The sequence below is a fragment of the Cajanus cajan genome, chromosome 9 (assembly GCF_000230855.2).
Source record: "Cajanus cajan strain Asha chromosome 9, NIPB_CcT2T_4, whole genome shotgun sequence".
NCBI lineage: Eukaryota > Viridiplantae > Streptophyta > Magnoliopsida > Fabales > Fabaceae > Cajanus > Cajanus cajan.
In genome coordinates, this window is record NC_138525.1 from 46,245,525 (window position 1) to 46,255,829 (window position 10,305).

Sequence of the window (10,305 nt, forward strand, 5' to 3'; positions counted from 1 at the left end):
ATGAAAATCAAAACCATGCACTTGATGAAAACCCTTTGCAACCAGCCGAGCTTTGAGCTTATCTATAAAGCCATCAACATTTTCCTTGACTCTGAAAACCCATTTACATCCAACTGCTTTGTGATCAGATGGCAGAGAAACTAAATCCCAAGTATGATTGAGCATTAAGGCATTGTACTCTTGTTGCATAGCAGAGAACCAGTTAGGATCAGCAAGAGCTTGCTTAACAGTTTTAGGTTCACTGTGAGCTAAGAACAGGGATGGATGTATCCGAGGATTATGAAAGCTAGATTTAGACCTAGTTTGCATAGGATGGTTATTAATGGTTCTTGGTATACTGGCAGTGGCAGTGGAAGAGGTAGGAGAAGAGACATTTTGTGAGGAAGACTCAGGAGATGAGGAGATACATTTTGGGAAGAAGACACGGAAGGAATGATTGATACACTTGAATCACCAATTTGAGAAGGCAAAGGAGGCTGCTGGGAGAGAACAGTTGAAGTGGTGCAAGGAGGAGACAAATCTGGATTGAGATTGAAATATTGACATGGAGAGACATTTTGTGTAAGGCTTGGCTGAAACAAATCTGTGTAAGGAAACTTATGTTCATTAAAGATGACATCCTTTGAAATGTAAATTCGGCCAGAAGAAGAGAGACATTTATACCCTTTGTGAGTGTTTAAGTATCCCAGAAAAACACACTCCTAGGATCTGAAATTAAGTTTATGACTGGCATATGGTCTTAAGAAAGGAAAATAAGCACAACCAAAGGTTCTTAAGAATTTGTAATCTGGTGATTTGTTGAATAAAGTAGTGAAAGGAACATTAAAGTTTAATGTAGCAGAAGGCAATCTATTGATAAGATAAACAGCAGTGGTAAAAGAAAAATCCCAAAATTTTAGAGGTAAGGAGGCATGATGAACCTTGTCCCACACTTGATAAGAGTGAATGGAGCCAATGACACGTGAAAGGATAGACTTCGAGAGTGTCGATTGCAGCCATGTGAGAAGCATTTGATCCTGGACCTCCCAGGTTTCATATGCTGGATTAACAATATCAGAATCACGATCAGCATCGTTCAGATACCGGGGTGGAATTTGCGGATTAACCACAAACCGTTGAAGTTTGTGGGATTTGATGACTGGTTTGATCTGCTGCTTCCAGTGAAGATAATTCGAATCATCAAGTTTTTCAGCTATGGAGTTGGAGAAAAATTGTGAAAAGGGAGAGGGATTATTTGAAGTTGCCATAGAAGAGATGAGGAAGAAAAATTAAGATCCGGGTACAGGATCAGAAGGCTCTTGATACCATGTTAGATAAAATCAAGAGAGGTAAAATGTAATAGTGAAGTTTTATTATCATTGATGCTTACAAAGGAATACAAGGAGAGCTGAATATATAGGGAACCTTTTCTAAATACAGCAGTAAGAGAAAAGAGAGAAAACGGTTGTAAAAGCAACCAATAGAGAGAGAAAAATTAGAGAGGTGGCTGGACAGTTGTCCACTAAAAAGATTCTGAAGATATCCTAAAGATATCACAAAATGCAAAAAGCAAAAAGGACTAACAAACAAATATTCCCTTTTTGTTGTAACCCATATACACTTACAAATATTAATTAGATTATTTGTTTTTAACACACTTATTAGTTTTTACAGAAGCTTTCTAATTTTTTTACCAGTAAAAATTACAATTAACGATTCTAAAGTTTTAAATTTAAGATATTCGGTATTTTACTTTAATTCTATGTCATTATACAGATCCTAATAATTCAAAAGTTCTCTTATTTAATTATTCTCTATAAATTTGAATGTTATAATTGATATCGGAACAATTTGTTTAAAATTTTAAAAAATGATTACAAAATAATTATTTAATTCTTAAAAAATAAACAGTTTCTTACTTTTAAAATACTCAGTTTAGACAAACTTTAAAAAAAAATACTTATTATATTTAAAAATGTTTTAAATTAAATTAAATAAATGGACTATTAATATATATAAAGAAAAAACAATTTATTTTGGACCAGTTTCTTATACATGCTAAAAGAATATAATGAACTCCACATATGTTGTCAGCTTTTAATTATTTTGAACAATTAAAATAAGTTAGAAGGACTTACAACTTAACGAACTGCGTTTCTGCCAATTTTGCTTTATGAAGACAATCTTCAGTCACCACAACACTCATCTTTGTAATTTTTTTCCGACTTCTCTTTGTCAACTGCAGACTCAAGTTCTTTCTCCAAAGACTTAATTGTTGTTTGCTTGGATCTTAATTGGTATGGGGGAGTTGCACTGGATGCCTTATTATGGGGAATGTTGCTTTCATAGCTATGGCATGCTAGTCAGAGATAAGCTCACAACTTCAGAACCAAAATTATCATTTGTTCTCTCTTGTTCAGTATAAGCATGTAATTCTTTTGCAACCTTATTCGGAGTGACAGGGTTTTGGACTCTATTCCTTCAAATCCTCAATATGGAAGGAGTTGGGAAAGTTTTAGCTGCCTTTTTCAATATTGATTCAAGAGATTATGGGCTTAATTCAATTCCCTTCACAAGATGAGGGAGAAGGTTGGAGAAGTGGAGTAGTGTTCTTCTTTAGCCTTCACCGAACATAAGGATCTTCTTCTTTGAATTCAAAACCGATTGAATGGAGTAGAAAAAGAACTCGGATCAAGGGATTTATGTTCCTAAACTAGAGATGGAAGCATCCTAGCAAAAGAAGCAAATGAATGCTCACTTTCAAGTATAGGAAAAGGTAGGTTTTCCTAGAACTATGGCTAGCATTCGGTGACCTTTGAGAGAGAATAAGGTTGAATTGAAATTTCATAAATTCTCTATTGATTCAAAAGTGATTTTACAATGAAGAAGATTTACTTAAATAGGCCACGGAAATGAGAAGCATTGGCGCCTAAATCAAGCTACACATTTTGTTGCCTAGATTTGAATTCAAATTTGAAATATGAATTCAAATTTCAGCCCACATGTGTGTGGCCGTGAATTTAGGTACTCATATGCATCTAAGTTTAATTTAGATGACATTTAGGGTTGATTTGAGAAAGCACATGTTCACCCACTAGTGGTGAAAAACATGTGACTCAAATGCAACTTAAATGACTTCCAAATTAAACCTAGTTTAGCCTAGTTAGTCCATGTAAGTGATCCTTGCATATTCCTATTCTAATGGCCTAAATACAATGGCCAATCAAATACAATGAAAAGGAAAAATTACAAGAATGAAAATGAGCCCAATATTGGGTATCAAAAGCCCAAAGGCCCATGAAGCCCAAAACTAGGCTCACTAAGCCTATGGTCCAAAATGTTATCCTATGTGGTCCAAAATACAAAACCAAAATATATGTAATCTATACTAACATGATATATACAAAACATAAGAAAAATGGCTATAACAAGATATGGCCCATGTAAAGCTCAACTTGGGCCTTCAAAGCCCATCAGGCCCATTGGGCCTTGACTGGCCAAAACTTTCATGTCTAGTTCATTCCTCTTGAATCCTTCAAGATGTCACCCCTTGCCTTTTTAGGCATGATTCCATCATCCACTCCCTCTTGAAAAGTATTTGTCCTCAAATCACGAAGATCCATATGATAGGAATCATGACCTACGTGCATAAAATACCATGTATAAGAGGTGAAATTTCAATTGAAGAAACTGGATTGTGTATCCTGAGAGGAATCCTTCTATCTAGCCTAGCAAAGAAATTTAAACTAATAAAATTAAACTTCCTAAAGGTAGGAATAGGATCCTCTCCTAAGCATATTCTAGAATGAAATCCTAAAAATGTGATAACACTAAGACTAATATAATGGAAAGAGTTATTCTTAAAAACCAAAACATCTTGCCTAAAGTACCCTAAATGATAACCTAGGCATTTCCTAGAATATAAAGAAAAGACTACTAGAAAAATTCCTAAACAATTTTGAATTTTATTGCTTGTTAGATATTCATAAGATAGTGCCGAACGAGGTTTTGAAAAATCATATAAACTATATTTGTCTTATAGGGAAAGAGTCAAATTAAGTTCAAATGAAAAAGAACTTGCCATAGAATCAAACATAGAATATAGGACACTACAATTCGTATCTACCAAACAATATAAACAAAAAATTGAGTGCTTTATTAAAATCAATAAAGTAGAAAGATTCCTAGAAACAGAAAAACTATCTTCTTTGGGCACCTCCAAAGAAGTAGCAAAAGAAGTAAAACTCGAAATAGTCCACTCCTTCACCATATCTTGAAGTTGAGACATCTTTTCTTGAAAATTGTGTTGTTTCTCATTCTCAACTTCATGATTAGTGGCAGAAGTAGGATAAGAGTTAAGACTTTTATGAATAAAGAGAGTATTTTTCAATGCTTGTTTGGTGATAAAATAACTCTCCTTGGCCACAAATTCTTTAGAGGAGACCCCTTCATCCTCACTCTTCCCTAATAATTTATTTTCTTTTCTTTCTTTCTTTCTTTCTTTTTTTTCATTTGTTTTTGATCCTCAAACACTTGGGTTGGTGTTAAAGGATTAAAAACAATTTTTCTATCTTTATGAGTGAAAGATATTTTGTTAGTAAGGTCGTCATGTATAGTATGTTTGTCAAATTGTCATGGCCTACCTAGAAAAATATGACAAGTTTCCATAGGGATCACATCACATAAAACTTTATCTTTATAATCCCCTATAGAAAACTTGACCTTCACTTGTTGATTTACCTCCAATTCCTCACCTTCGTTGAGCCAATGAAGTTTATAAGGTTGAAGGTGAGGAATGGTGGTAAGAGCTAACTTGTTAACCAACCTTGTACTACAACAATTAGAACATGATCCACTATTAACAATGAGAGAACAAGATCTTTTAGAAACTAAACATCTTGTATGAAAGATGTTCTCTCTTTGTGATATGAAGTGGGACAAGGTTGGCTTCCAAGAAGCCTTTTGACCATAAGAAGATCACCATCAACAGGATAAAGCTTTTCTATTTCAAGATCACTAGTTTTCTCTTCACTCTCACTAGAAGATGAAGATGATGATGATTCTTCACTATAAATGTCTTTACCCCTTAAGATCATGGTCTTTTTGGTGGGGCATTGAGAGGAAATGTGGCCTCTACCTAGACACTTAAAACACTTTACTTCACTTTTCCTTGAACTAATGTGTGAGGTGATCTTTTTCTTTTCCACATCTTTTTCAATTTCTTGAGTTTTAGAGGGATTTTCTTTAGAGTAACTTTTGAATGAACTTCCAATCCCTCTTGGAATCCTCCTTGAAATAAGATTTAGAATTGATATTTTTAGAAGATTTTCTAAGAAGTTGTTGTTCTACCCTTATACACAGTTGGACCAAGTCATCAAGGTCCCTATAAGGGAGTAACTCAACTCTATCTCTTATTTCAAAGTTTAGACCACTCAAGAATCAAGCAATGGTCAATCTTTCTTCCTCCCTTATTCCAGCCCTCATCAAATACAACTCCATTTTTTGTCTATATTCCTCCACACTCATATTCTTTTGTTGGAGTCGTTGGAGCTTATCCATAAGCTCCCTACTGTAATAGGAAGGTATATGCCTTCTTCTCATAGAACTCCTCAAATCATTCCAATACTCTATGGGTGGGTCATTATGGAGTCGCCTTTCTCTAACCAAGGTTATCCACCAATACATAGCTTGTCCTTGGAAAGCTATGGTGGCCAAGGGAACTTTTCTTTCTTTCCCTACTTGGTGACAAGTGAAGATTTGCTCCACTTTCATTTCCCAATCCAAGTAGGCATCAATATCCTTTTTCCCATGAAAAGGTGGGAGATCAACTCGTGATTCTCTAACCTTTGGCTCTCTAATTATTCTCCTAGGAGTAGGTTGATAGTATTCATCCACATTCAAACTTCCTACTTCCTCTTGGCTTGTGGAGCCATGGGAACTTTTATGACTTTTCTTTTTTTTAATTTTTTCCAAAAATTTAGCCTCTTGTTGCTTAACATTTTGTATTTCCTCCTCAAGAGCAACAAGTTGTACTTCTCTTTCAATTCTTTCTTTTTCTTTAAGAAGTACCTCTTGTTTCCTCCAAAGTTTTAGTGATTCTACCTCTTTAACAATTTGAGAAAAACTTTTAGGAGATTCTAAATCACTACCACTTTGAGATGGATTACTCATGGTTAAGTAAAAAAGATTTTATATGCTATGCAAATAGAAATTTTTTTTTTGGTCTTTTCTAGGAACAAGATTAGGACTTGGAGGTCTAAGTGTACAAGTTGCACTATCAAGGGAGGTGAGCTACTAAAAGTCACTTAATAACCAAGCCTTTTCAAGTGAAAATCACTAAACTTCCTTATGGTAATCTCAACTCCACAAACTTTTCACGAACTGTTTATGCTTTATGATTTTCACAATTTTTTTAAATCCAATCTAAACGTAAAAAATTTAAACACTACTCATGCTAGTCGGATTAACAAGTCAAAGCAAGCAAACAAATTGAAACAAATCAAAAGTTTAAATATCAAGCAACTAGTCAATCTTTCCTAGGTGGAAGCTTGAAATCATATGAAATTTCCAAACCACTTCCACTAGATCTACACGTGAGTGATCTATAAGGAGTTAGATATACCTGACCAGCTTCTTAATACTCCCTCCAAGCTATTACAAATTTAATGGAATCAAATAAAATGCAAGAAAATTAAACTAGTCTAACACAATTTTGTAAAGGATTTGGAGTCCACTTTAGTGACGGATTTGGCAACTAATTTTCAGCAATAATTTTATTGCTTCAATCCGTCACCAACCTTGATCCTTTGATGCTCCTTGAACCTGCATAATAAACACAACAAATTTGTGAAAGTAGGTTGCTCACAATGATGATAGGAATGGTCACTCTTGTGAAGGTAAGTTTAGGAGTTTTAGGTCACCAATTTAGGTCAAATTTTAAGTCCTTTGGTTTCAATACTCTTTTCCTACTCTTGTTGAGTCAATGTTTGGTTCTTTAACAAGGATTTAAGGCAATTTCCAGCACCAAAATTTTTCAAAGAAAACTTAGACAAGCAACAAAAACACAATTTGTAAAGCTTATACCAAAAACAAAGAGTAAATGTGTATAGACAAGACTCAAAGATAGCCAATGATATAAAGCTGAAAATTAAGACTCAAAAACAAGCTAGCACTCAAATAGGAATTTTCCTAGATAGGCACTAGAGTAGATTAACAAAACCAAAAGAAATTGAAAAGATCACAACGTTCAAATTCAAATTGATTGATCCAAAGAACTTGATGCTTTGTATTTTTTTTTTATACTTCTCGGCTTTTCAATTTCTCTTTTTTTTTTTTAACTTTTGTTTTCAGATTTTGAATCACAATATAAGAGAAGATGTTTGCCTTTTTCAAACTCAGAAATGCATCAAAAAATATTGAGAACCGGATCAATAGAGATCAAGCAATTTCAAGTGAAATATCAAAGATCTAGTGTACTAGTTCATGTTTTGGTTGCTATTTCTTTTTGTCTTACTTTGTTTTTCTTTTCAAACTCAAATTGAGCTCAATTTCCCCTGTTTTGACTCTATTTCCAGCAACTCAAAGTACTAAAAATTTTTGATGTACATGAACCGAACAATTCACTAGATCAAAGCACTTCACTATTCAATCAAGATCAATAGAAATTATCCATTAATCAATATTAAGAACCGTTGTCTCAGATTACAGACTTAATGTTAATAATACATACCTGTATCCATTGAGGTTGATCAAAAAGTTGCAGCGGAATAGTCTTTTGGTGCAATGATCTTCCTCAGCCAAATCACTGGATTCCTTGATGGGACTTGATGTTTCTCTTCTGATGGGGAGACAGAGAGACGTGTGTTTCTGATTTGGCATATTGGGGACCATGACCATCTTTATGATTTTAAACCTATTAGGGTTCCCATTAACCCCTAACGGGCCAAATCTGGTTTCCACTTATATGGGCCCATATCAGTTTTTCCTGTTGGCAGTCTAAAGGTTCACTAAAATTAGATCACTTATATTGAGCCCAACTAAATGTAAATAACTAATATAAATACTACAAATAATATATGTAGCCCACAATATTTATTAGAAATAAAATTTCTAACAATCTCCCACTTGGGCTTCATATTCATTTAAGTATTTATATCACAAAATTCTTTAGGTGCGCAACCGTATGCTATTTACTTTTAGACTCCCCTTAAACAATCTGGTCCATCTCATACAACAACAGGGAACCACTGCAGCTTTCATCATTATCTAATGTGACTAAACCACAATGATCACCACAATTGTATGCACTCAATGACATAGATCAAATATGGATAAGTGGCATGGAAATTATATGCAACGTGATCTTAATCATGTTTATTTCCAAATGGTCCAAACTTTATTCATTATAGAGATCCATTCAAAACGCAACATATATATATTGCACAAAATAAGCTCAGAATAGAATTATGAACAACTTTATTTATGTAGAAAATCCAAATAATACAAACATTTGGAAAAATTAAAAATAAAGAAGACACAAAACATAAATGAGACTCCCACTAAACTAAGGTACTATAAGGAATTACACCCATATGAGCAGTGTGCTCATGAAAGACTTTAGGCACCAAACCCTTAGTAAGTGGATCAGCTAGCATAAAATTAGTCCCTATATGTTCTATAGAAATTTGCTTATTCTGAACTCTTTCCTTAACAACCAGAAACTTTATATCAATGAATTTTGGCTTGGTTGTACTCCTATTGTTATTGGAATAAAGAACTGCAGAGTTATTATCACAATAGATTTTCAATGGCCTTTCAATGCCATTAACCACACGTAAATTAGTGATAAAATTTCGCAGCCATATCCCATGGTTGGATGCCTCAAAACAAGCAATGAACTCCGCAGCCATGGTTGATGAAGCTATAATAGTCTGTTTAACAGACTTCGAAGAGATAGCTCCTCCAGCCAACATAAAGATGTATCCAGATGTGGAGCGTTTACTTAACATCCGGCAAAATCAGAGTCTGAGTATCCAATGATCTCTAAATTGTCAGACTTCTGATAAGTGAGCATATATCCTTTTGTTCTCTTCAAATAGCGCATTACACGCTTTACTGCTTTCTAATGCTGCATCCCAGGATTACTTAAGTATCTGCCCAAAACTCGCACTATAAATGCAATATCGGGACGAGTACAAACTTGAGTATACATTAGACTTCCCACAGCTGAAGCATAGGGAATCTTTTGCATCTCATTTCTTTCAAGGTCATTATTAGGGCATTGTTTGAGCCTAAATTTGTCTCCCTTGGCTATAGGGGTATCTCCTGGTTTACTATCTTTCATGTCGAATCTATCTAAAACTTTATCGATATAGTTCTCTTGTGATAACCTTATGATACCATGAGAACGATCTCTTAGTATCTTAATACCTAATACAAAAGAGGCTTCACCAAGATCTTTCATTTCAAAATTCTTTGTTAAAAATCTCTTGGTTTCGTGCAATAAGCCTATATCGTTGCTGGCAAGCAGTATATCATCGACATATAACACCAAGAATATATATTTACTCCCACTAAACTTATGATAAACACAATCATCAACTATATTGCCTCAAAACCATATGAGGTAATAACTTGATGAAACTTGTGATACCATTGACGGGAAGCTTGTTTGAGACCATAGATGGATTTCTTTAGTTTGCATACCATGGACTTTGAGTCACTAGACACAAAATTTTCTGGTTGCATCATATAAATCGTTTCTTCAATGTCACCATTTAGAAACGCAGTTTTAACATCCATCTAATGGAGCTCTAAATCATAATGAGCTACAAGTGCCATTATTATTCTAAAAGAATCCTTTGAAGAAACCGGAGAAAAGGTTTCTTTGTAATCAATGTCTTCCTTTTGAGTAAAACCTTTAGCAACTAAACGAGCCTTATATCTCTCGATATTACCTTTTGAATCCCTCTTGGTTTTAAATATCCATTTACAACCAATAGGTTTCACACCTTCAGGTAATTCAACGAGATCCCAAACATCGTTGTCTTGCATAGATTTCATCTCATCCTTCATGGCATCAATCCACTTTTGAGAGCTAGAACTTTGCATAGCTTGACAGAAGTTGATTGGATCATCCTCTGTTAAACCAATGTCATCCTCATGTTCTTGAAGAAATACAATGTAATCATCTGGAATTGCACTTTTCCTTTCTCTAGTGGATCTCCTTAATGGCACTTCTTAAGATTGTTGAGCTTGCTCTATAGGTATTTGAGGGAGAACCTCAATATTGTCTTGTGTAGGGACAATGTCAGGAATAACTCCATG